This window comes from Anser cygnoides, chromosome 14 (genome assembly GCF_040182565.1).
Source record: "Anser cygnoides isolate HZ-2024a breed goose chromosome 14, Taihu_goose_T2T_genome, whole genome shotgun sequence".
Classification (NCBI taxonomy): Eukaryota; Metazoa; Chordata; class Aves; order Anseriformes; family Anatidae; genus Anser; species Anser cygnoides.
The window spans coordinates 7,712,128-7,739,805 of NC_089886.1; the positions used below are offsets into that span (position 1 = coordinate 7,712,128).

At 40.6% G+C, this 27,678-nt stretch overlaps 1 protein-coding gene across 13 annotated transcripts in view; it reads left to right on the forward strand.

Annotated features, from left to right (window-relative positions):
* SGCD (sarcoglycan delta) overlaps window positions 1-27,678 on the forward strand; it is a 517,792-nt gene that overhangs the window by 260,219 nt on the left and 229,895 nt on the right. Inside the window, exon 3 of one of the 13 annotated variants that reach the window (XM_066977268.1) lies at window positions 7,627-7,757. The exons of 11 other annotated variants lie outside the window; for them this stretch is intronic. The gene's annotated coding sequence lies outside the window, so the exon portion shown is untranslated. Of the gene's footprint in view, window positions 1-7,626; window positions 7,758-17,019; window positions 17,163-27,678 lie in introns of those variants that run through there. One more of the 13 variants, XM_066977273.1, reaches the window with a different exon arrangement.

Below are 27,678 nucleotides of genomic sequence, written 5' to 3' on the forward strand. Positions count from 1 at the left end.
GGAAATCACCTGAACTGATAATCAAAATAGACATTGTCTGAGATTTCTTTCAATATGAGAATTCAAAGAGTTAATTTTCTCACCATTGTCATAGTGTATAAGAGGAAAACCGGGAATTACCTTGGAGAAGGAAGATACCCTTGTGACCTACACACTGAAGTCTCTGGGCCACTGCTGTTGGTGCAGACCTCCGCCATGTACTTACAGGACAGCCCTGGGCAGGTGTTTTAACTTCCTTGGCATTCAGTTCTCCACCTGTAATGTGGATGTTCTAAACCTTTCCTACTCTTGGTTTTTGATTTTTTTTTTTCCCCTCTTCTCTGTTTTGCTTGTTATTATTGCAGATAGAGAAGTACTGACTTGATGCAAGGAAGACAGGCTGGCTGAGGTAGATGCTGTGCAAATGCACACTGATACAGTCTCTGCCCTGATATTATCAGTCTAAGCAATGTATATATATAACTGCATTGTATTGTTGCTATCCTAAAAATAAATAAAACATGAGTTGGTCAAGGACAGCGACAGCACTAAGATCAGAGTTTGTGTTATGGGCAGTGCTGTTTGTAATTTATAAACTGGGGTAATGTTTTAAGCAAGCAAGCAGCCTATGTAAGCTCATCATTTGAACTCCTCGTGTAGTAGGAACCTGACCCGTCTCTTACTGTCCTCAGTGGGAGCACAATTCTGCCTTTGTTTTCTTCAGCAAAGGCAGCAATTGTAAATATTTTTCTGTTTCTGCTGAATTAATTGTGAGAGATGCTGCTCTTTTGCCCACCTCCTTCTGGCAGTGCTGGTAGGGCTTTTCTGGGCTCTGGAGGGAGTTTAGTCTCACATCTCTTTTTAAAGAGATGCTTGATGTGACAATAGAAAGTCCAAACCCTTCAGAGGTCCTTTTGAAAAATTCAAAATTTGGGGTGCTCAAGATGTCTTTGCCACCTGCAAACCCATCATTTCTGCTGAAGCAGCTGGTGTGGAAATAAAAGTTAACTCCGTTTTCCTGCCTCATTCAGCTCAGGTCCTTCACTCCCCTAGAAGAAGGGATAAACTCAATTGGTGGTTGACACCAAGGTCCTCTAAAAAAGACAAATATACCATAGGAGCTCGATGAGGGAAATTGGGTTGGGATAGGGATTTTTAATCAACATCAGACTTGACAGTGAACTAACACCACAACTAGCTGAGTGATTGAGAGTCTCGAAAAGGTGAAATATTCAGTAAATGCCATATTTTGTGTAATACTGTATCAGCTGCTGAAGCTGTGGCTTTGCTTCCTTTTCTCAATCAAGATCAAGGATGCCTTGTTCCATTCTGGCTTTTTGATGTGCTTTTGTCACAGTGCTCAGTAATGACGGGGCTGCATGCTGACTTTCTTTAAATCAGTGTGCTTACTAGACAGATTTGGTCACAAAAACATCAGGAATTGTAAAGTTTTTTATTGTTATTATTGCATCAATATTGCAAAGCTCTGTTTGAAATTAAATTTTCATTGTGCCATATGCTGTTGAAGGCAGTCTTTTCTGCATAGTTTATTCTAAGTTGACCATGGATAGGGTGAATCATGAAGGGGGACGTGACATCCCAGATTCTACCTGCAGATTTGAGATGTGGAGAGATCCATGGCCAGCTTAGGTTCACTAAGGTAAAAAGGCAGGATTCGTCTTGCTTAATCTTAGCCAAAGAAAGCTGCGAAGTCAGTTTTTTATATTCCCTCTGTAGTTGCTGGAAGTAGACAAACCTCCACATACAGTTGAGCCCCCTTTACCTTACACTTCTGTCTTTGGTTATAACGAAATGCACACTAGATAGGGTGGTCTTTTTCTACTAACTTCAGAAGGAGCCTCAAATCAGTTTGAATACATGACACTCTCTTAGCTGCGTGAGTACAATAAGCCCCATCTCAAGTAGATGGGGGCAACCCTGGTTTCCTTCTGGGTTCCTGGTGAATACCATGCTCCTTTTCTGTGCTCTGTCAATGTAAGAATGTGCATGTTTTACCTCCAAATTTGTTTAAATGCCAGGGAGTTTATAGGAACTTCCAAAACCTTACCACTTAGAAACTGTATTTTCATCCCCAAAGCACCATGTATTAGACCTACTTAATATTTTGCATCTGCAGCATAGGCAGATGTCAGTTGTGTCGGTCGCATTTTGTTAGAAGTCATGCACAGTCCAGTTCATTAGCAGCTTTCCTCACGTTTCTAATAGTGTGTAGCATGCTGAGCTAATTAAGGGACTACGGGAGGATGTCACCAATGAGTAGAGATTGAATGTCTTCAGATGAAAAGGCTACAAGTTTCCTATTGAGTTTAAAGAACAGCCCTACCGAAGCTTTGATGCTCAAGCAGATGCAGCATGTAGAAGCAACCAAATCAAGGGTTAGAGGGGGGAAGAAATTAGTTCCATTGATTCTTATTTCCTATGTGTACATTTCTAGAAATACTTATTACCTTGTGGGTAACTAAATATACTGGTGATTAATTTTTGCTCAGTAATTATACAGGTTGGTACAACAATTTTCATTAGCTCTTAACCTCCTGCTTAGTGTTTCTCTTTTAAGGCTTGAAGTGGGCAAACAGATGGGGTGTTCTTTTTTCTCGTATTTTCAGGATATTCACTTCTTTTTGATTCCTGGTAATGTAAAAATTAAGCAGGATGAACTGAAGAGCCATTCTCAAATGGAGTTATTAATAATACTACACTTACAGTTCAGACATTTTTAGCCATTTTCCTTTCAAATGGGGAATATGAAGGTAGATGGAATGGTTGTTGATGAATCTCAGCCGGATTGTTAACGCTCCAGGCAGTAGTTCTTCTCCTTAGAATGACATAAAACACAAGTATAAACAGCCATGAAATTCAGGTGGTAGCTACTAACCTGTTTCTTGTTATACTGTTTTTCTGCTTCGGGGTTAGGAGGTAGCAAAGAATGGGACTGAGGTCACTTGTTTGTCCTGCTGATCTGGGGTTCAAGCTAAGCTGGTTGAACAGGAGGGCCTTATGACCAGACAGGTATTTCATCAGTAGGAATATTTCTTCTTAACCTGACTAGAAGTGCACCCTCTGACCTACAGTCATTGAGTTAGAACATGTCTCTGTTTCACGTCCATTTTCTGAGAGTTAGAGGTGGGTGCCCTTGAAATGCTCCACCAGATCTAGTCCATGACAAGTGTTGACCTTTTCTTCACAGGGAATCCCAGGCTGTTCTGTGGTGGCAACTTTCTTTCTGCGAGCATTTCAGCCTGGCACAGTTCCTCCATCCAGATCTCAGCCCAAATCCCTGCCCCGATGCAAGGGAAGGAGACAAATGGGGAACACACAGCCAGGGAGAGGAGATGGAAGGTTTTCCATCATCAGGGCTACTTGATACTGTTATAAAACCTTCCTGAAAGTGCCACTTTGTTGTTTACTCCAGTCATCAATTTTGCAAGGAAATCCCTGAGTTACGAATCCTCCTAGTTTCAGTATAAAATGCAGAGATGGTAGTATGGATCAGTACTGTGAATAAAGGAGAATGCCAACATTGCTCTTTACAAACCTCAGTTTCTATTTCTGCATGAATTTATTCTCTAAAAAGCTTTCCACCAAGATAGCAAGTGACCTCATTATTTGCATGTAGGATGAGAAATACAGTTGGATGCAGTTCAGCTGCAGGGTTTTGGGCTAATACTCGATTTCTCTTTTTGGAAGAATGTTTTTGCTGTGCTTCCCGCATTGACCTAGTTGTTATTGATATCTCCATCTTCCCCCTGCTCCCTCCTTGACTTTTTGGGAAGGTTGTATGCCTGGGATTTACAGCTTTTTCTTTTTTTTTTTTTTTTTTTGTATATAGTGACTGTTGTAGAAAAGATGAATGGGGAGGAGAGCTCTTGTATGTTCCTCTGCTTGGAACCTTACTCAAGGTTACAGATCTTGGGTGACTTTTATCGTTACCTTTTCTGACAACAGCCTCTCAATATGAAATATAAACTAAAATATAAACTCTGAGAAAAGTGGTGGACGAACTGGAGATAGAACTGAAAGGACTGGCATGGAGATACAAATTGCTTATTGTTTATAGTATTTGTCTGCTTAAAGCCCACTTCTCTCTTGAGAGCCTGGCTTACTTAAAGAAGAATTGCTACACTCTGAGAGAAGTTTCCTATATCATAACAGTGTTATAGAAACATGTTGTGAAACCAGCTGCCATGAAATTGAATTACAGGTGTTGTATTCTTCACTGCTTAAATTGCTCTATTATATCACAGGCCTCATAGTTTTGTTTTGAGCAAATAACTGCAATTTAGTAGGAGCCTAAGAGATGACGGTATAAGCAGTCAGGGGTTGTTTAAGGCTTCCCTAATGATGGAAAATTGTTCTTATCCATCTAAATGTATCGTCTTTGTCAAAATGCATGTTCAGTGAATGGGAAGGAAAACTATTTCCTCATGGCATCTTTTTTGAAGTTTTCTTTTATATTTTTTCAGTGTGCAAAATAATCCCCTGTAGCTTTTTAGACTAGTCAAAGCAATATAGTCATTCATATTTAACTTTGACACAGCTCCAATACATCAAATAACGGCACTGGATGTAGTCAGATATTTCACTTTCTTCACTTTCAATTTACTGGAATTAAATAGATGGTCGCTCAACCTGAAACTTCCCTGGTTTTCATGGGATAAGATTTTAAAAGATCCTTCAGGAAATATTTTAAAATAACTCCCAGTGCAGAAAACAGTTACCGATTTAGGTCATAATTTAAAGATACTTTGTCTATGTTTAGGTTCCTAATCACTAGCATCCACCCCTTTGCTCCTTTTCACCCAGCCCACCTCACATGGTGGCCTTTCCTCTGATGTACTAAGCAGTTTACCCTGGAGATTTATGTATGTAAATCCCCATATTTGGCTTTGAAATAGCATAATTCCACCAGAAAAGGCATGCTTCTGAGAACCTTGGACTGCTGAAAAATAACCTATATTTCCCTACTACCTGTCCAAGCATGTATTACGTTACTGAAGTCCCTACATACTGAAATTCATAAAGAGGAGCCGCTGTACTTCTGGGCTGGAACAAGCTCTATTAGAATCCTGTATAACAATCTGTTCCTAGTCTGACAATTTGATGAGATGCTATGCATGCATATTCCTCCCATTGTCATGGAGTTTGCAGAAACAATGAGACTAGAAAGGAGAGCAAGAGGTCAGGTTGCTCATCCCTTTGCCTGAAGGTAGGGCCTGTTCTTCCTAGGTTGTCCTGACAGATGGCTGTCTAACTCGCTTTTAAAATTCTTCACTGATAGAGGTTTGCTTACGTGCTTCAAAGTGTCATCTGTGCAAAGGCAATTAAATCTGCTTGAATGATCTGACTTTGTCCATGTTCCATTAGCAATTAGGATCAGTTTTCTTGCTCGTTTCATTTTTTTATGTACAGGCTTTTTACTTGTGACTTTCTGGATTAGCAGTGATTGCTTGACTTTTTTTTTTTTCTTTTCTTCTGCTCTTCTCCTGGTTTGAAGTGTGATTTGTCAACATCTGGTTTAAGCCAGTTTGTCTCAAGCCTCTGATGCTATACCTACTTGGTGGGAGGTCGCCTGAAAATCTCCTTATGTTTCAGAAATTTCAATTTCATGGCTTTTTTTTTTCTTTTAAAGGAAAAAAAAAGGGGGGGGGGGCGGAGGGTGATTTTGGGTGCAAATTCTTTTCAATGCAACTTTTTGCTGATGAATCTTACATAGGTACTTTTGTCAGATCCTTTCGTCTTGTCACTTGAAGTGAGATGTCAGAAGATAAAACTACGCTCACAAAGTTCTGTGAAAAATTAACGCATGCTGTAATTCAGGCGACGTGTTTCTGAAGTGCATTTAAATGTTACGTGGTTTGGTTTGTGCAAATCCTATTTTGAGAGAAACCGCATATGTAGTAAGGGTCCTTTCAGAAATTCAATGAGGTGCTGCTGGTTGTAAAAGAAGAGAGGAAAAACGAGGGGTACAGACTGGACAGCCTAATGAGGGTACATAAGCCTACTGATGCAAAATTGCAAATTGCAGAAATCACAAAGCATTGTCCCTGCTTTTATCGCTCTCAGGGCTGCTCCAGAGCTGCAACATCACATTGGGATTCAGATGTGCTGGCAATGTACCATGGCCATTGCCAGTCACAGCGTCCTTAAAGCCTCCGCCTGACTCAGAGCTGGTGCTGGCACGACGAGCTGGTACCACATGCTGATAGAAATCGTCAGACTCTGAACTACACTGATGGATTAAAGCGCTCTTGGGCAAGCTAGGGAATAAGCTTGTGGGATATTAGAAAAAGAAGTGATGTTACAGCGTAATATCACAGATACACGTTCCCTTGTTTATGCGCCAGTTCGCCTCCAATGTCAGAAAGTCAAGGGTGCGCTAATAGACAATAAAGCTCCAACTTCCCCAGGTATGTTACAGAGAAATACGGGATTTCTGATTTCTCTGTACACTGTACACTCTTCAAGTGTGTTTCTTCTTGAAGCCAAGGAAGTGTTTGGAGCAGCTGTTATGCTGCAGGGTAAGTGTCCTTACCTGGGTAAGGCAGTGCTTTATGGAGTAGAAAAATTTGAGCCTGGGGTTGGAGCTAATAAGAAGTAAAATAGGAAGTTTTACAGAGAAGTGCTTAGATAACACTGGGAATAAGTGAATTCTGCTTTACTTTCTCATTACCTGCTCTTCTTCACCCACAGAAACTGCCAGTGGTGGTGTTAAGTCTATAAAGGCTTAACACAGTTCTAGCCAGATCGATAAATTTATAACCAGAAATTTGATGAACTTTTGTCTGGTTTGTGGGGAGCTCCTCTAACAGGACCCTGTTTCTTTGCACCAGTGCTGAATTTAAGTCTAGCTCCTTATGCCAATTATATCAATTATATGCATGCAGGCTTGTCCCTTCTATCAAGAGCAGATCACAGGGATCGATGGATGTGTTTTCCAAGCATGGTGTTTCACAGCTGGATTAAGAGCAGCAGAACTGAGCTAGCACTTTTTTTTTTTTTGGCCTTTCCCTCTTTGGCAGGAACTATGATCACCTGGATGAAATTAATACATAAGATATGTAACAAGTATTTGGGAGAAAAAGAAAAAACACAAACTGCTTATTTTTTGTAAGATAGTAGAAAGAAATTTTATAGTGTGCTGGAAAAATAAAACCACCACCACGCCTGCCTGAGAACAGTTCATCCAAAGAAAATCTTGTCCTTGCAGTATTCAGTGTCACAGTTAGTTAAGGTTATATGACACAAATTCTGGCCGTTGAAGTCAGATCTCTTCCTGGAAGCTGCACTAGACACTGATTTGGAGTAGAAGTTAGGGGAACCCTCTAAAAGGGTATTTATAAAGCTTTGGTTTTATCTGTTTTGCTAATAGCATGATACCTAATAGTCTACTGCAGCTTGCATACCTTGGAGATGTGATCACCAGATACTTCTGCTGTTGATGATGGGCTATTCATCTTGGTAAACTGGGATAATTTGGAGGAAGCATTGGGTTTCTTCTTCCTCTAGAAAAGAAAAAAACAGTTTGCATTGAATGCAAAATCATTTGAGATAAGCGATGAGATCACTCGGTCAAAGCAGAATAAAAAACTGGGAAGGATATAATTCATTGTTTTATTTTTTTTCAAGCTGCTGACAAGATGTGAGAGTTGCTAATGCAGTATGAAGTACAAATGATATGCAAAATTCCCTGATAACTACCTGGGACTTCTCATTCCATCAGCAACTTTTGTGTTATCATAAATGAGACAGCTTGAAAGGTACTTGTTGCGTTTTGTATTGCATGCATAAGTCATTTGCACTTCAAATGAACTGGCCTAGGTTATTTTTGATGTTTTTTCTGCAAGGCTTTCATAAGCGATGGAACAATACTGAATTACTGCTCTCTTTCACATTTAACAATCCAAGAATCACAGAGTGAGGAGACATATGACAAATGAATACCTTCGTGCAAACTGCCTAGCAATTTGGATTGTAAAAGCTAGGCTTCAGAGAGTCAGATTGGGATGTCTGATCACCTTTGAAAATGTTGAACGTCTGGATTTTAATTGTAATGTATATTTACGTTCAGATTACAGCTGGTACTTCAGTGCTCTTAGCATGAATGTGTGTGGAGCGTGCTTCTGTGTTTCTCTGGAACCCCAGGCCCAATCCCAGTGTCCGGTCTGTAGTGCTTGAGGAAGGACGGGGGGAGTTAGGAGGAGAGTAGTTTCCTTCACAGGCTCTCCAGAGAGCACTGTAGTGGTTCACACACACCGGGGGTACAGGTGCAGTCACGGCCAGTTCCCTCCTTTGAGCGGCTGTCTGTTGCTGGGTCAGCGCTGTCCTTCCCCTGGCCCCAGAGCGCCAGGCAGGAGCTTGTTGTTGGATGTGTTGGATGGCATCAGGAGGTGTGCAGGCCCTCCCCAGGGGGCAGTGGTCATCACCATAATCTTCCTCCATAGTGTGCCTCGGGGTCTGTTTCAGACAAACACTACCACAGCAAAATCCATCTTGAGTTTTTGGGAAATAGGTTGTTCACCCCCAGAAATACACAGGGAGGAAGTTTACTGTGTGTGCATTGAGCGGTCAGGGGGGTGTGAGCCCAGGAGCAAAGCTCTGAGTGAATCATGCTGATGAGTGCAGAGTCTGCTCTTCATCCAGGAGGTGAAATAAAGCTAACAGTCTGTCCAAAGCTTCAGGGCTTGATTCTCAGCTGTTGTAAATCAGCACGGTTCGGTATAACTAAAACTGCAGATCTGGCCACATGACTTTATCTTTGCAGCGTACAACAGATGATTAAGTACAAATGTGTGTTGAGGTGATGTGAGCAGTATGTAAGGATGACTCAGGAATGTGCCTAAAAGCCTCCTAATCTACAGTTAGTTCAATTTGTGCCACTCATCTCTCCATCGCTATTTCAGTATCTCTGTATTAATCTGGAACGCTCCCCTTGCTGAATATGATGAATGTACAGAAGTCCAGAAAGGGTTGGAATGCTTATAGTTGCTGTGTTAAAAGTAATTATCCAGTATTTCTAGCCCAGATACAATCCTGGAAAGCATGAATACTATGGGGGATGTGTGCCAGGAGAGGTCAGCAGGAGGTAGATGTGCACAAACTAATTGGACTTCTGGGATCCTGTTTTAAGGAATGCCTTCGTATGAAACAACGTACGTACCCAGGGCACGGTTGCTGCTCAGTCAGTTGTTTCCTAAACTGACAGTTGTTTTAAGATAAAAGATGTTTTTATTTCACTCAAACCCTTTTTCTCTAGGTCCAAAAGAGCCTGAAAAATATTATCTCATGGAAAAATACCTTTGGGTATGCGTGTAGGAAAAGGTGAGCGTGTTCTGCAATGTTAGCAGGATCTCTGTGCGTACCTCAGTCTCCTTTCTGACTGCTGTTTATGAAGGAGAAAAACTGGCTTGAAATGCAAAGGATGTGAGCAACTGCAGGTTGTATCTGTAATGGTGCAAAGTGGCCCGTCGTGAACTGAGCGCGGTGATGGTGCCTGGGGAAGGCACTTCAGCCTCGCTCTGTGGCTGGAAGGATATAAATGTTACATGTCGACTTTTAATGAGTACTCATCAGTTGCATGTACAAGGAGGGCTTTATAGCCTGTTTTTACAGGGTTTTCTTACACATTATGGAGAGACAGTAGATCCCGCGTTTGCTCCTGTTAGACCTGGCCAAACACCTTCACCTGCAAGCCTGGAAGGACTGAGGCTTGCTGGGTGCTGCAAGAAAGCTCTGCGGTGCTCAGAGAATACTAAGCAGGGAGTATCCAAGGTCAAGCAAACATACGAAAATAAAAAAGAATACTGAGTAGGCAGTAAATATTGCACTGGGGAGGCTTCTGTTCTCATCCCGTAAATTTATGGCCTCAGTGCATGCTCTTCCTGACTCTCTCACATCAGTGCTGTCCGGACCTGTCTAGGTGTTGTGTCCTGCCTCTTTTCATTGTTTAGAGTACATGCCAACACAGTGCAAATGCCGTTGTGTGGCACCTTTTAAAAAACCCCAAAGTTGTTTCTCTTTTCCCTCTGCTGCTGTTAGGCATTCCTGACATTCTAATGGTGTCCTTGCTCCTAAAGGTCCCTTTTTTGTACTTCCCAGCTCCCTTTCACAAACACCTCAGGATTCCCAGAGATACTTGGATACTGCCATCTTCTGCAGTGCTCCACTTTTGGGCAGTTGAGTGGTGAGCAATACAATACGGATCTTGCTGCTAATTCTTGTTGGGGTTCATCTTGTCTGGCCTAAGCTGTGTATGACTTGAAGTTCATCCTAAACTACTTGTGAAGGCTTCCCCTACAATGAATAGGTAGAGATGGTTATAGATGCTGCTTATGTTGAACGCTTGTCTCTTTCCACTTTTTTTGTTTGTTTTTGCTAGGATGTGTTGGTTGCAGTACTGCATCTGTTTAAAATTTGTAAGGATTTGGAGTCTTATGATCCACCTCATTTTATGGAAGCAAGCTGTGCCCAACAGCTGTGGTAGGCTCAGGACGTGCAGGGTTGCAAGCTGGCTTCCTCTGAGGCTGGGCTGAGCCCATGGGGAGATGGCTCCAACACCAAGGGGTCCCTACCTTCCTTTCTAGGTGAAGCAGCATTTAATTGGCTTTACCTTGTCTAACAAAATACAGAGCAAAATGCAGATTAAATTTAATCCAAAAAGTCCCTCTCAAAACAAGATCGCTCCACCAACTATTCACATAACAGTGCTTAAGGTAGTATTACAATATTTTTGCTATGGTGGGGGGGGTGCTGTAGCAAAGACTGGAAGAACATAGAGCAACTTTTTTTCTGTAAAGCAGTTACTGAAGTAGATGAGCAAGGTTTGTCTTGTGCTCGGACCGTTCATTGCATAGGTTTTGCACGTGTCAATGTTTGCAGGACAACTTCACATCTCAGCTGATTACTCCCCTTCTTCTCATAATACCTTGTGTTTGGACAAAACTGCCTTTTTCTTTTTTTTGTTGTTGTTGTCCTTTTTTCTTTAGATTAACAAAAAATCACTGTTTGTTGGGTGATAGAAGAGGTTTTAATTTTCCACGTTGAAAATCACCACCAGCTGTTTAAATGAAAAATCTGTTTTGTAAGAAAAACAGAACAAAATAAAAATTACCGGTAGCTAAAAAGTACTCACAGCATCTGTTGTTTAACTGTATCCATGTTGTAATTAACAACAAACCATAAAAACATATCAGCATTCAACTCCATTAATTTTTTTTTCATATTGCGTTATTATTCTTTCAAGCAGGCTTTGCAAAGTACAAGAAGACATTAATAATGCTTAATGAATGTATAGCAAGCTATGTAAGCTTATTATTGTCCTCTGTGAAGTCTATCAAAGATCTATAATTTCTTAAGATGTAAACAAATTGATGCAAGTTGTACCAGGAAAATGTCTATGAACATCGATTACTCACACCTGTTCAGCCACATCTAGATTCATTGCTCATGTTTTGTGTTCAAGACTACTTCCTAACTCCCTCCTGTCATGATGTTCAATTTGGAATCTGTATTATTACTATTTTCATATTTCTTGCTCACATATTGCAAGAGAGATCTGGAGATATTGCCCAGTATGAAGACATACACTCTTTGAGTTATTACAATATTCTATCAGCTCCTGAGTTTATTTCTAGCTTTGTTTCAGCTTGGTGTAAGGTGGCCTAAGATTAGTTTCAAATAGTTGAGACAGCTTTGCTCTGCCGTGACCCAGCAGGTCATATTTGAACGAGGTGCACTATGAGTGCCCCAAGTATGGTCTTAGTCCAGTTTAATGCACTGTATGCATTGCTCGTTAAAGGTGTGTGATTTAAAATGTCAGGCTGTGGGGCTAGAGACTGGGGGCCTGCTCTGCAGGGAGTGATATCCCAAAGGAGCTGCTGGTGTTCTCTGAGACGTAATCCCTCGTTATCCCTTGTCAGTGTTTCCAGCCCCTTTGCCCTGAGGTGCAAGAGCATGGCTACAAGAACATGGGGCTGCCTAGTGTCTAAGTGCCCACACAGCCTCTGGCAGTAATTTAGCTAATTGGCTTAAATTTAACACCTGAACTTGGATGAACTCCTGAGTGCAGGTAGTCAGGGGCTCCCAGTCTTATGCTGCCTGCTTATACCAGTGTGTGTGAGGTCTGACTGACACAAATGTTCCTAATTTGTGAAGTAGAAAAGGATTAGACACTTTCACTAGCAAATAGCTGGTTTAAGTGAGAGCTATTTGTACTGTGTGTACAAATACCCTCCCCACATACATGATACATCAAGCAGAGACACTTGAACCGGTACTGCAGTTTGTGCTGTTCCTTTGCAGCTGTTGGGGGAGGGACATGTCTTAGTTTCTTTGGTTTTTACTTTTTTTTTTTTTGTGGTGGGAAGAAAAGATGGCATGTAATGTATCCATGTCTCTGGCTTCTACAGTATTAAGTGTAAGGTCTGTATATAAATGCAGCTAATGAAATTGGGGACCGTGTGGCCTCAAACCATTTAAAATAATGGCATGAGCAATCTCACTCCATTACATTTGAGTGGAAGCGGTTCACGCTAGAGCCCTGGTTCCCTGAGGAGCCAGGGAGCCCTGATTGAATCTTACCCGCAAAATGGACAGTGAAGACAAGTTTGTTGCAGAGCAGATGACAGATCGGACTTAACAGAAACTGCAGTGTTAAGGGGGAGGGTTGCCTTAAGCCCATAAATACATTTTAATTTCTCTTCCTTTTCTTGCTGTCTCTCAAGCCCTGCAACAAAGACTCGTGCCCAGGGTTGGTGTTTCCTGGAAGCCCTGAGGTATGGCACCCGCTGGGGGTGCTGGCAGAGTTCTGCTGGGTGATGCTGCTCTGCTCTGCTCTTCAGTGCAGCATCTCTGGGTTTTCATCCTTCCAGCATATACGAGTCAGTGCAAACAGTTAAATTAGGGCGTGGTTCTCCAGCATTAAAAGCTCTGTCTTGTCTTGTAGTGTATTTTTATCTCAAGACTTATTTAAATATGCAGGGATTTTCTTGACTTCTTTGGAGTACCAAGAGGTCTTACTACTAAGGGAATGGCCAAGTGCTGGCCTGGTTGCTTTGAGCATGAACTTGCTTTTTATCCTATTGCAATGTCTTTTAAAGTACACAAGTTGTAGGGATGCACTAGACAAACTGGCTTTGACATAGATTGAAGAGCTGGTGTTTTTCTTTGCTACAATATGTCCGTGTGGAGCAGTGCCCATCGTTGGTGGGTGTGTTATTTTCTGGGGGAGGCCTTCCCTTCATGACCATTTGGCAAGCAGCGCTTATTTACGCACCAATACTGGTCAGTCACTGTCTGCGTGAGAGTCCTGAAAATACACGATGTTCCTGCAGTCAGCTGAAGATTCGCTGTGAATTTTAAGCCTACTTTCCTTTCCTGCAGAAGTAGTAGCTGGGCAGTATTTCTGCATTCTGGGGAAGTTGCTGTGCACCACACAGCAACGTAATATGTCCCAGTTCTTGCAGAAGAAAAATAAATGCTCCCAACAAAGACCTGTAATATTTAAATAAAAATACATCTGACAAAAGTGCAACTGCATGCATATCAGGACAGGACAGTGCTCAACTATAATCATGAAGACTGGCTAGGAGAAACAAGACTCATAATTAAGTAGAATGCTACAGAAAGCAGCTTGCAGGCTGCCGGCCTGTATCAAGAGGAAACAGGACTTCTGCAAGACAAATAGCGGCTCATAAATGCTTATCTAGCAAAAGCACATTGAACAAAATAAACTTGACTCTTCACAGTGAACATTTCATGCTGATGAGAAAACTTTGTGACGTCTTCAAAGATGGAAAATAGCAGAGCAGAGGGAAAATTGGGAGGGAGAGAGGAGTAGAGCTGATGCAGATCTGGAAGAAAAGCAAAACACTGCACAGCAATGAGACTGCAGCCTCACTGTGAACCCTTCACCCTTGGTCCATCCCAGCCTGGACTGGGATTGCAGATGGGCAGGGCTGTGATGTGGAAAGCACTGGAGTGGAACAGCAAGGTGCATCCTGCTGGACCTGAGTCTCCCTGGATGCACAGGATCATCCTGTTCTGTCTCATCATCATTGGTGCTTTGTATTTTCTGTAGTGACACAGGGAAAGGCAGGCTCAGCCTTCAGGGAAGCTGTGGTGGTTGTTATATATAGTCTTCAAAAAAAACTTGCGTTTGCCAGAGCTCAATCTGAGAGTGGCTTTTGTGTGCAGCTTTTCCCAGTCTTCCCACAGCTTCACAGGAATATAATGATTTTATCAGAATAAATATTGCAAATCCAAGGAATCAAGATTTAAGCTTAAATCTTAGATTTAAGTATAACAGATTTAAGTGTAAACCAGACCTCAACTAGAAGGTTATTTTGCTGTACAGTTCTATCATATTGGGGAATTCATTTATCAGAAGTGCAAAGAGGAGGTAGGTGCTTCTCTCACTTATGTGGCTTAGAAATGCACAGGTGACTGTCAATATGAATGGAATGGTGCTTCTGAATTTCCTGAGACTGGACTCTGATGCAATTTTTTAGAACTACTAAAGGCCTCCAGCTTCTGTGTATTTCATTGGAACTGGCTTGTGAACAGTGTCCCACAGACATGGATCTCAAAGGTTTCAGGCTTTAGATTCGTTCTGTGAGTTTGGGAAGTGAAAGGAAAGGAGCACTTGGAAAAAATGATATTCTGCGTGTAGATGATGTAGTTTATAGGTTAAGTTAGGGAGGAGTGCTCACGGAGATGAAAACAAAAAGCTGTACATGGTAAATGCTATATATCATTGTACGGAGACCATTACATTTGTATGCCATTTAAAAAATGTGATGTTTTAAGTGCATAATTGCAAATTATCTCATGCTTTTATATCGGTTTTGCCAAGGTAAAATGAAGTTAAACTGAGTGAAGTACAATATTTGTCCTAGTGTTAGACGGTTGGTTCACTTAATAATGGCTGCAACGAAGAACTCATTTCTCTTCTCAATTTGTTTCCAGTTCAGTTTCCTTTGGCTTTGAAGAAGTGATGGCTTGCTGCTGGTTTGGGGGATCACTTAGTATTTCTGTCTTGAGAGGCATGGCAAAACTCTGGGTAATACAAAGACTCTTGAAGCTGTGATTTACCCTCTCAGACCACATTAGGATTTGGATTTCAGTTGTGTTACGGACAGTGATCATATATAAAGCATGTTTCTCAGTTGTTTTTAAGTTTGGTGTGGCTCACATCTGTGTTCTTCATTCAGAACTCCTCTGACTGCAGGCTAACAATGACTGTAGGCTAATAATTTTTAAAGGGATGCAGATATAAGTCAGAATCTCCATAAACTCACTGTCAGAAGATTTGTAATATTTAGCACACCATGACACTGAATGTACTTGTGCACTCTGAAAAACTTAGTCGTTCTGTGTTCCACAGGGTAGCTCCTTCTCTCAGTTGGGCAGGAAATCTTAATTAAACAATAATCCTCAAAACAGGAAAACACATTGCACCTGCACACCTGAGAAAGTGCTCCCTGTGTGATCCCCCTCCAGGTGGCAGGAGCTGGGGGCTCAGCACTGCTGCAGAGGGGCTGGATGAACGAAGCCATGGATTCCGTTTGATGGGGCAGAGGTGAAGTTGTGCTTTAATTCAAGGTTTCCAAAACTGGAGGAAAAAGAATCATAGAATCATAGAGTTGGAAGAGACCCATAAGGATCATCAAGTCCAATTCCTGGCTCCACATAGCACAACCCAAAATGAGACCCTATATTTGAAAGCGTTTTCCAAATGCTTCTTAAACTTCAGCAGGCTTGGTGCTGTGCCCGCTTCCCTGGGCAGCCTGTTCCAGTGTCATTTCAGCTCAGAGCCTTTCCCTAACACCCAGTCTGACCCTCCCCTGTCCCAGCTCCATGCCGTTCCCTCGGGTCCTGTCACTGTCTCCACAGAGCAGAGCTCAGCCCCTCGTGAGGGAGTGGCAGGCCGCCATGAGGCCTCCCCTCGTGAGGGAGCTGCAGGCCGGCATGAGGCCTCCCCTTGGCCTGCTCTGTCTGGGCTGAACAAACCAAGTGACCTCAGCCACTCCTCACCCTCTAGACCCTTCACCATCTTTGTAGCTCTCCTTTGGACACTCTCTAATAGTTTTCTGTCCTTTTTATATTGTAGCATCCAAAGCAGCACACAGTACTGGAGGTGAGGCCGCAGCAAGCTTAGCAGGGGCAGCATTGCATTTGCTATCTTTCAGGTGGACGTGCCTTTGAAGCTGCCCATCGTGGTTTTTGGTTTTCCCATTTTCCTCCTGTTTCACAGTACTTGGTTTCTGATCTTCCTTCCATCCTTCCAGCCAAAGCACCTATTTTATTTCAATCTTCTTGACAGGACCCTCTTATCTGTTCTTAGCAAGCCCCATTTAACCCAGTCTGCCTTGAGCAGATTTGTATTTCTGCCTTCTGATGTCTCCCCATGGCAAGCTGGGAGCAGGACCCTCTGTCCAATGGAAGTATAATATTTTGATATTTTTAGACTCTTGCATTTAGGGTTTCTGTTCTTCTGGAAATATAAAACAGGTGTGGTTCTATGATTCTGTGAAACTCAGTTGTTTGTCAGTCCACTTTTCCCCCATACCAAGTCCTGACCTTCACCAATCCGAGCTCCTCCTTTGCTTTATTTTTCTAGTAAAAAAAATCTTTTTTTTTGTTTATTATTATTTATTATTAATATTGTATAAGTCACAGAGGCACAGGAAGAGGAACTGAATGGCATGTTATTGTTGAAAGTTTCCGGGTAAGAATTTTCCTTGCATAATAGAGCTTCTCCCACAGAGACTAAGAAGCATTTGTGATTGACGGTTTAATCTCGGAGGCATTAGACTCCTACTATAAACAGCAGAGAACAAGACGCATCGGCTAAATGCGAGTTCAATCTCAAAGAGATTACAGTGCAGGTGAACAGCAGGTAACAGCAGGTGGTTTTTACAGGAGAAGGCGTTTTCCCAAGTGCTGCGGCAGGTGGAGGTGTTCAGGAGGTGACTGGGGCGCCGAGGAGAGGAGCAGCCCCTGGAGCAGAGCTGGGCTCACCCTGAAAACTCCCATCCCCTTAGGGGGTTTGTTTTCAAGTGTTTGAAACATTTCCACGTAGTGTGAAGAGAAGAACTTTTTACCCACCTCAGGCATTTTCTTTTCAAAAGCTGCTTTTGTCAAAGCATGTCTTGCCTCTTGCATTGGTGAGCCTGTTTTTTCGTATTTCCCCCTACCTGTGCTGGCCAAGGTTTGCAGCAGAGCACGGGGCAGAGGGCAGGCGCGGGAGCTGCATTTTGCCTTTGGTAGCATGCTCAGGAGCTGTCTGTGGTCTCGTGCCTCCCACTGTATTTGCCACATCTGTTTTGAAGACCAGGCTGGCCACCAGCTTTGCGTGAATGTTTAGAGAGATTGGTAGAAAATGATTTTATAGCAGTGAATTATTGAAAGGCTGGTGGCCAGCAGCCCCTGTCTGAAGCCTCTCTTTTGGAGCATGTGAAGATTTATGGATAGATTTAGTAAGTGCCGAAGCACGTTGTTGAGTGGTGGTTCAGCTGACTTAGCTGCCAGCGTACACCTCAGAGTTTAAGATCTTTTTTAGTGACTGAGAAGTATTCCTGGGGGAGCTTGGAGTGGTCAGAATGTGGTGGGGTTTTTGTTTCTTGTTTGTCTTTTTAAGCTTGCTGAAAATACTGAAAAGGATGTATGAAATTGGATAGAGCGTTCACATTTTCATTCTTTCATTATTTTTTCAACATATATTAGAAGGAAGAGACTGTTTAGTTTCTTTTTGTCTACTCCCTTGTGGCTGAATCCTTCACAGCAAAGAAATGCACTTTCTTTTCTAATTCTAATCCTTGATATGTGCCTTTGAATGATAATTTCCATGCTTTCCTGCTAAATACAGATTTCTTCTTTTCAGAGAGCCTTTGAATGCTATTTTAAAATAAAATTGAAATTCCATCTTTGTGTAATTAAAATGTGTGAAGTCAGAAGGAAATCAGATAGGAATAACAAACCTGGCACGTTATTTCCTCTTTTCCTTCTTGTAGGTATTAAAAAAAAAAAAAAAAAGCCCAAACAAAACACCCATGGAAAGCAAAGGTGTCTGAGGCAGTAAGGGATAAAGGCTTTAATATCTAATATAAATGAAGGAGACTTTTTCCCTCTAACAACATGAAGAGGTCACTCAGACCCTGGCACTTGAGTTTCCTTGTGTGGTATAGATTTTGAAATTGCAGTGCAATTCCTCACTTTTTAATAAGCAGAAAATTGCATGAGAACTTTGATAAATTAGCATCACTATCCAGTGACCTACCTAAGGGTGAAAAAGGAGGAAAAACACGTGATAGTAGAATGATTAATTGGAGGAAACATTATACCGTAAAAAACAACATGAAGTCCTGTTCAAAGCATGTCTCAACTGGTAGAATCCACATTTTTTGTTTATGGTGCTTCAGATTGCTGCAATCCATCAAAAGGTACACAGAGGTCTGCTCTTCAGTTCTTGGTGTGTCCCAGTGATTTTTTTCCTTCAGTGTTAACATAAATATTAGCTATAAGGAAGCAAGTGTGGTTTAAATTTCTCTTCGTTCCAGACAAAGTATATAATTAGCTTAAGTTTATCCTTTCCTAAGGGAGAAATACTGCAGTTGGTCTTTTGTTACTCTTCCTCATTACCAGTGTTTGACCAGAGTAACGTGCTGTGGCCCAACAGCGATGTGATGCTTTGCATGTGTGATATTCTGCATATTCGAAGGCTGCTAGAAATAATGCCCTATTTTTGTCCTAATGTGACTAGAATAATAGCACTATTTTAAAGAATCCATTTTCATATTATGAATGCAAACGCCGCAAATTTACTTTTTTAACAGACTAAGCTAGCTGAGGGAAGCTGGGTCAGTACACAAACATCTTTCACTACCCAGCAGCACAGGGACTTCAGTGACTTCAAGAAGCACATTTTGGGATACTTTAATACATCACAGGGATTGAACAGATGGATTAGAACAAATTGCTTCCCCCTATGGTTACTAAATTTGTGGTGGTGTAGTGGGACAGTACAAAATTCCTCATTTTATGATGATTAAAAACTGGTAAGTGTAGCAGTATTTTCCTGTTCCCTTCCATTTAGCCTCAGGCCCCTAACTGGGGAGGCCAGGGCTCCCTATTAGGCTACATGCCTTGTACCCCTAAAAATGCAGATTAAATAGATTGAGAATTTCTCTGCTTGGTTGTGTTTGCCTGCAAAATGCATAAATTACATCAGGATTGGGCTACAAGTTAACATTTAATCTCGTTAGGCATGTGATTTAAACATGGTTTATGCATGTGAAAACAAGGAAAAAAAAGTCTTGAACTTGTAGAGAAATATGAGCTTGCTGCAATTCAAATAATAGGGGGGTACTTACCGTATCATGTCTGTTCCCAATTTTCTCAAAATACTGTTTGTCATTGCTCCTTTTGTTGTTTTGGTGGCATAATGGCATAGCTGGGAGCTGTAATTCTCAACATTTTATTTCAGAGCAAACTATACAAACATGCTATGGATGTTTAGAGGTACTGTTTCAAGGTAGCTTTGACAGCAAGTTGTTGTTCCAGTATCCACTGAGACATTGGCAGGAGACTGGCTAGGGGACTGGGGCAGAAACAGAGAGGAGTGGTGCAGAAACGCACAAAACTGTGGAGTGCTTTTCAGCCCACGGTTGCTTCTCCCAGGGGATGCGAAGCTCTGCATGTTGCTCTGCTTCACTGCAAAATAAGCTACGCTGTAGAATATGAAGATTAGTTTAAAAGTACTTTGACAAATTAGAAAATTGATTTAAAAATAGGAGGAAATTTGGAAAAAAAAAAAAAAGCATTGCTTGTTTTCAGTTTCTCATCAAAGGTGTGAAACGAAACAAACAGTGGCACATCTCCAGGTTTGTACTAGTTATTTTTCTCTTAAGTCCTCTTTAGGACCAAATCAACAAAACACTTATTTACTTGTTCTCCAACTTTACCCCAAGTTGGCTAAACCCTTCAGTAGACACACTAGAAAGTTAAGCGTATTCTCAGGTCTTCATTCTTCTCTTTAATATGCTTTTTCTTTAATTTTTTCCTGTTCAGCCTCTGCCTGCCTTGACTGCTATCAGCACATAATGCAAAGAGTATATAGGTACTTGTGGTCCTACAGTGCCAAAGAACTGTGCGCTTCTTCTCCCCCCTTTATTTTCATATGCCGCTGTATCAAATCACTTAACTTAATCCTTAAATAAATGTATTCAATCGTTATATAAATTAGTATAACACATTTCACTCCTTTGTGCATCCTGAGGTGCACAAGTGGACTCCGGCTAATACTGGATAAAGCCACATGTGTAAATTAAACATTTGTCTGGGTACATTACAACCATTATTTGAATCTGTGAGCAAAGGAGGTTGAGGTTTGTTATTGTAACTGGAACGAGCTAAAGCAAAGTGAAACCCCCAGTTCCCACCGGGGATTTGAGAGGCATCTACTTCTGCAGCTTTAAGCAGTTTGAAATATGTCTTTATTTTTTTTAGCTGAATTCAGCCCTGAGGGCAAATGAGTGGCAGCCAAATTAACGTGATAGTCTCTAAAGGCTCTGAATAGATTTCATATCCTCTTCTGAAAGATCTGTGCAACAGTATTTATCTGGAGGACAATAGTGGTGAGAGTTTTGGTAGGAAAAAAGAGTATATTTTCAGTAGAAGATTTTTTTTTTAAATATGTATTCACTTGAGTAATAAAATTACTTGATTTGAATAACACTATTTTCTACAAGAACAGTAATTAAGTACTGACAAAACTGTTAAGTAATAGTAGTTCTTTTGTTGGGAACAAGTGAAACATGCAGCTTACAGCACTGAACCTTGTAGCTGAAGCAAAGGAATTAACTTTCTTCTGAAGGGGCAAGGACCGTCCCTCCCCTGTGCACCCATCCTGGGCAGGGTGAGGAGCATGGTGATTGCTGGATGCTCATGCTTTGGGCTGGCTGATTTATTGGCTGAAGATCTGCCATTTAATTCTACTTTACTGGTTGGTTATAGGTATAAGGCAAACAGGAACCATGAATTCAGGCTGTGGACCGAGGTACCGAATGCATACAGGCTGTTCTGAATCTGCTATTTTCAGAAGTTCACTGCAATTAAACTCTCAAGTGCTTGATGAGATGCAGGTAGATAATATCTAGTATTTTAGATGATACTGAAGGATGCTGAAAAGCTGCAGAAGGAATTAACGGAAAGGGCAGCTTATTCTTGATGAGGACAGAGTGGCTGGCGAGGGGACACAGCCATGTCTCTTTGTAGAAGTCGGTACCAGTCCTCATTTGTTCCCCTTAACACTGCCCAGCATTTGCGTATGACGTGGGTCAAATGCCTGGGAAAATGTGACACACACAATCTATCTTTAAAGATGAAATAACTGATTCTCTTCTCCAATGGATTTGTGAGAAAAAAAAAAAATCTGTTAAAGTTAATGAGGTGCTTATCAATGCTACAGGACTGGGGCCAATAATACCCTAAAACAGGGAGGTTGTGACATGCCTGGAGCAGGAGGTGGAAGGTGACTTTTGTAGCGAGCTGAAATTTGTGTGTAGGAAGTTTGTATCCACACGACGAAGACAGAATTGCTGCCCCTCTTTCCTGCCTAAACTGTTCCCGTACAAGACAACTGAAACAGAAGGAAACAGCTTCTTAAACTCTACCCTGTTTCTTTATCTAAGAATAAAATAAAGCACTGAGGTATGCAGACTGTCCTGGGCAGTCAGTTGTACCTACACCGGCAATCTCAGCAGTGCAGAGGAGCCAATCTTTCTCCATGAGAAATCTGAGTGCTAATAATTTCTGGCAAGTGTTGTGCTGCAGCAGACGATTTTGTAACGCCAGCCAGGTGTGTTGAGAAGTTACACCAGGCAGTGCAAGGAAAACACTTCATTCACGTTTGAATTCCTCGCCTCTTTGCAGCCTCCCAGGGCAGTGGTGTGATCCAGGGCAGAGCTGTTTCACACGGCTGCTTTCCTGTGGAAATGCCTCCAGCACTGTTCTGGTACATGGTAAATGTTTATTTCTGCGAGAACAACAATACTCCCTGGGCTGTGGAGTTTCGTTTTTTTTTTTCTTTTTCTTTTTCTTCTTCTCTTCTTCCTTTTTTTTTTTTAATTCTTTTTTTCCTCTTTTACTTTTTTTTCTTCTTTCCTTTAAGTGAATGAAAATGGTGAAGATAACCATAAAGATAACCAGCCTTAATCCCATCTAACGATGGGTTATATATGGTTCCCTAATGTCACTAGACAGATGTCAACTGTAGGCTAGGAGTATTTGAGCTGGGTGTCTCAAACTTATGTTTGTTTGCCTAAATGTAAGCCCAAATGGTTATATTTTGTTAAGTTATATTTGAAAAGAGACCCTTTTTCCCTTTACCTCCTGCCACCAATATTTCTATATATGTTTTTTCTCCATGATATTTTAAGGCTATTTTGTAAATGTAGGGTGGAAATTTGGTTGATTGAAAAAAAATTAAGTCATGTTTTATTTTAAATATATATATATACACATAATATTATAATATATAAATTATAATTTAGGAAAGGGAAAGCAATGTGGGCTAAAAACTCCAGCAGTTCCTTGTATTGTCTTTCAGTTTAGAAAAAATGGGTATTTTATAACTATGAATAAATCTCACTTGAAAATATTGGCTGTTGCCTGATCCCCAGTGGGATTTCTTGAATATGGTTGCTTGTGCCACAGAAGGATCTTTCATCCCTGGCAGACATGAGGTGTGTGAGAAATTAGTATCTGTGCTATGAAAATGTTATTTAATATATTGCTTGAATCTAGGAAGACCTTTTCCTATTCTTTAGGGATGATGTCTTAGAGATCTACCTTATTGATTTGCCTCTTAAGTCTAAGCTACTCTGGGGTAAGCGCATGTGTGTGGGCTCTGGGATAACAAGCTGTTGTATCCCAGTTAATCCATACGATCTGCCCACAGGTAAATACGAGGTAATTCAAGGCTGCTTAGCTTAGCGTTCTGAAAATATTTGTAATCATAAATATATTTTTGATATCAATATAGTTCTCCTAGGCCAAGTAACTCCACAAGTTTATGGAACTGTTTTAGATTGCCATTGTGTTGCAAGAGTAGGATATAAACACCCAATGAAGGGGGTTTTAATCTTTTATGTCCTGATGCAAAGTCTACTTTTGCAACACATATTCTTGAAAATTGTTGAAATTGGTGGAATAGTTCTCTTCTTAAATTATAATATATTCTGAGCAATGAAATCAACGTAGTGCTGTTCAATGCTGTGTAAATATTTGTTTATAAATAAAATAGTCCTCTTAAACAAACAGCTCTGAGGAGAATAGATTTTTCCTGGTGCAAAAATTATGCACGTAATAGTTTTCAGCTACCACTTTAGCAATACATTCACGTTTTAATTTTATTTGCAATGTACTGTATTCGTACAAGGCAGCAATGGTAGAGGAAGGATTTCTCCCTACTTGAAAACAACAATTTAAACACTTAAAGGTATTTTGCTGGTGACAATTCTCCTATTTTTCTCTTTTTCTAATGGATCTGTGATTGATACTATTGTCCAGCTTTCAGAAAGACAGTGTCACAATTCATGTTTCATGAAGCAGTTTCTCATAAAGTTTGAAAAGCTTCAAAGTGATTAGATCAAATTTCACTAAGAAAATGAATATTCTTTCACAGCTAACTTAATTTTGTAAAAATAATGAGATGTCTGGAGGCACTGTGCTTAAAACGGATACCCTTCAGATATCTAGAATTTATCAGCATTTATATTTAATATGATACTTAATTTCTATTTCCCTCTTTTTATTTAGAACAAAAGTGAAAGTGACACATTACTGTAATATTTCCAAATTACTGCATTATTCTTGTTAGGTGGTTGGGTGCTATATATCTTCTGTGGCAATTTTGAATAACTGTTGTTAATGACTTAAATTAGGAAGAGTTTATCCTTTAAAGATGCTTGAAGTCAATCTGTGCAACAGAAGTACTTTTTGAGAGCAGTATCCAGCACAAAGTTTACCCATGCCCAAACAGGATGGTACAAGTGAGTGATGTTTAAGCTGAGTTGTTAGGCTTAATTCTCCTCACTGTAATTTCCTGTTGCTCTCACTTTATGCCATATAAGTTGGTAGTGAAACGGCTGTCCTAGGATCTGATGCAAGATTTTTTGTCAACATACGGTGGTAGCTTTGGCTGGAGTTTGATCAGAATACCAATAGCTGCTGCTGCTGCTGCCAGAAGTGAGGTTGTGCAGGAATGGCTTCAAGGCAAACACCAAGGGCTGCTCAACAGAGGCACAGAACAGCACGTCCCAAACACAAAATCCAGTGGCTGTGATGCTTCTCCTACTCTAAAACAATATATATATATATATATATATATATATACACACACACACACACACTCCTACTCTGAAATAATATATATATATTTATTTGGTCAGTGTTAAACAATACTGAAATCAGGTCTTGAACATCAGCTTTGATACAATTCCCAGTCTGAAAATCAAGTCTGGGCCTAAGCTGGCCATAGAGCCATGGAGCTTCTGATGGCCAGTTAGAAATGAAGTGGATTACTGTTTAGTTAGCAAATCCTGGGATAATGCCATGGTGTTTTTTCTCAAATCCAGATGAGGAAAATACTGGCATCTGCCTGAGATATGAAAACGATTTATGTGGCTATCCTAATGAACCAATTATTAGGAGAAAATTTAAATGACCAAAATAAAAAAGAGTATCTGAAATAAAACCAAATTCTGTTTGAAGTTCCTGCTCCCGCTATTCCTAGCTGGTAGAAATCCATACAGATTCATTACTTTCAATGGGCTGAAATAATTAACATGAGCTGAGATCTAGTCCTTCAGGGCCTCTTAAAATTAAGCTAATTTGAGTATAACTTTTGAGCCAATGACAGCTAAAATTGAAATCCTGCTTTGGGAAGCGTAGAGTGGTATTAATTTGTTCATTTTATTCCCATATACCTTTAATACAGTTGTGCGTGAATCAGCATATCAGAGTGAATCCTGCAATGTTGATCCTTTCTGGAAAGGGATGCTGGAAATTGGCTAAGAGAAAATACTGAAATATTAAGTAGTTTTCTAAAATTGTTGTATCTGAAAATAAAACTTAGAGTGGCAAACGCTGAGGCTGAGAGCCTGACCTGAGATGTGCAGATGGAACAGAAGGTTTTATTTTTCCATTTTTTTTTATTTTATTTGTAGAACAGCATAAGGTGTGAGGCTATGGCTATGAAGTGCTTCTGTTTGATGAAAATCCTTGTGGAAGTCACCAGAATTGGTTTTCCTTTGTATGGGTGTGTTTCATTATCTTGTTCTGACTTTTTGGACGTGAATGTAAATTTTATTTCAAGTGTGATGTTTGGAGAACATCTTTTTTAAAAACAAGAAACATCTGTTTCTTTTTTAAAGAAAGACTTTTTTATTTTTGTTTAGATAAGCCCAATCTTGAGGTATGTGTTACAGGCTACAGATGATACTGTGAATGGAGGCTTTTGACCTGTCAGTGCAGTATGATGTCTGGCCTTAATTAATTAAACCAATGTTGTAACTGGTTCTTAAGACTCTGGTTGCCTTTTAGAGCCTACTGGAACAGCCATTTTGTTGGTCATCTATTTTGTGGTGCCTTGGGACCATCACTGGTTTGCTCACACTAATGCACAGCTTCCATCCTGCCCGTCCTTTAACCTTGTTTAGAAACATCCAATTTTTTAATGGGAGCACCTGGCAAGGTGATGGCTGGCACTTGGAACTGCTCCTGGTTCTCCTGGAAATCTCATCTGCCTGGCAAAAGCGCTTTTGTCAAGACAGCCAAGAGATTACCCAGAATTAGTTTAGCTGCCAGATTTGAGGTGAAAAATGTTTCTCCAGGTCAGAGTCAAGAACCATTGTCAGGTTTTTCTTGGCTTTCCTGTTCTGCATGGGACCTGCTGCTCTTCTGGGCTCATCTGGTCGTCTTCGTCCAGCTTCTTTCCCTGTGCTGATGTCTGGTGTTTTCTTCATGGGCTACTTTCTGTTTTAGTCCTGGGCCCTTGGTGTTAATTTGCAATTTGCTGTTGGGAATGTCAGTGTCGGGAAATGGAAAATAGATAGTGGCTGCTCTGGGGCAGTGTGACCGAACAGTTTTGCCTTGCATTTGCAGGGGGTCGCAGGGGCCAGACTCAGTTTGCTGCAGTTTTGCGTTCCTTTGATTCCTCCTAAATGTGGAAGTCACAGCTGACAGCCAAGTTATTTTAAAAGCATGACTCTCCTATCCTTTGTCATGAAATGTTGCTATTCAGGGTACTTTATGCGCTGGTGTAATTATATGAAACTGTATAAATTGGATAGGAGGAGTAGCATCTGTAAGTTTTTATTTCTGATGGGAGTGTTGGAAAAGCTTGACAGTGCGATGGTAATTATCATAGCATACAACTGCTTTTATTAAATATATGTGTCAACTGAATATTAAAATCACATCATTAAATATGGATCTGCATGTGGTTGCTAACTGTGCTTTTGATCAATTCGTATAAACATGATACATGACTCAATTGTATTAAATATAAGTTAATTTAAAAATTAATCTTCACTTAGTTAAATCTATAATTTTGGCAACTTAGTGATTGTTGTAGACTCTTTCAAGCAGCCAACACAAATGCTCTTGATTTTTTTTTTCTGCTTGTTTTGGGGGCCTAAATCTTCTTTTCCCCTCTGTAGTATGGCCTCTTGTCGCATTCTGAGGCAGGAGGTGTTTTCAGCCTTTTTTTTTTTTTCTTTTTTTTAATCAGTTGGACAGCGTAATTTACAGTGTGAAATGTAAAGATGTTGCCCTATGTAGGAGAACTAGTGCATGGCATAGTGTAGGACCCTGCTGCAGGGACACACATATCTGGATAACTCTGTCCCAGTAAAAGTGTAAATGGCATTTTCCATTTTCATCTATAGAAGTCGATAACGTATTATACCCACATAGCTCTGGGCACTGGTATTCATCTCTTGTTTGAAGGTTTATGTAAGTTAATAAGATAGGGTTATAAAATACTTTGGCAGGTGTGGGTGATAGTTCTTACTGCTTTTTGAGAGGATGTGTTTAAGAGAAGCACCTTTTTATGTAAAAGCTGGAGAAATCATTTAAAATGTATATAGCTAAAACATTGCCTTTAACAGCTGACCTGGCTTTGAATGCGTTGTGTTGAGTAACAAGTATGCAGGTATTCTTCATTTTACTCTTTGAAACATTATTTGTAGAGACTCTATGGCAAATAAGCACATCCGTACAGCTTAGAGAGTAAGTGCGCAGCTACAGAGAGGAAGAAAGCTTTATTATTTCCATCTCTAGTCCATCAGCCTAGTTGGCTTTTGACATGGCTGCTGGAAAACCACGGGCATGTTCTCAACTTCTCAACTGGTTGTTCCTTTTTCTGAAGCATTGCCAAGAGCACTGCAAGTGCTTTTTTTTTTTTTTTTTTTTTTGTGTGAACCTTAGGTTGAAACTCTATGGGAGGAATTTAGTGAACATTAAAGAAACAGTCATTTAAATTATGGAGAAAAGGCAATAAATCACTGTGCTTGGTATTCATTCTGAACTTCATCTCATTTAGAGTCTTTTTCTGTGTTGGCAGAATTAAAATATTAATTTGGTTTTCAATGGATCTCTTTCAGCTTCATTTTATGTTTC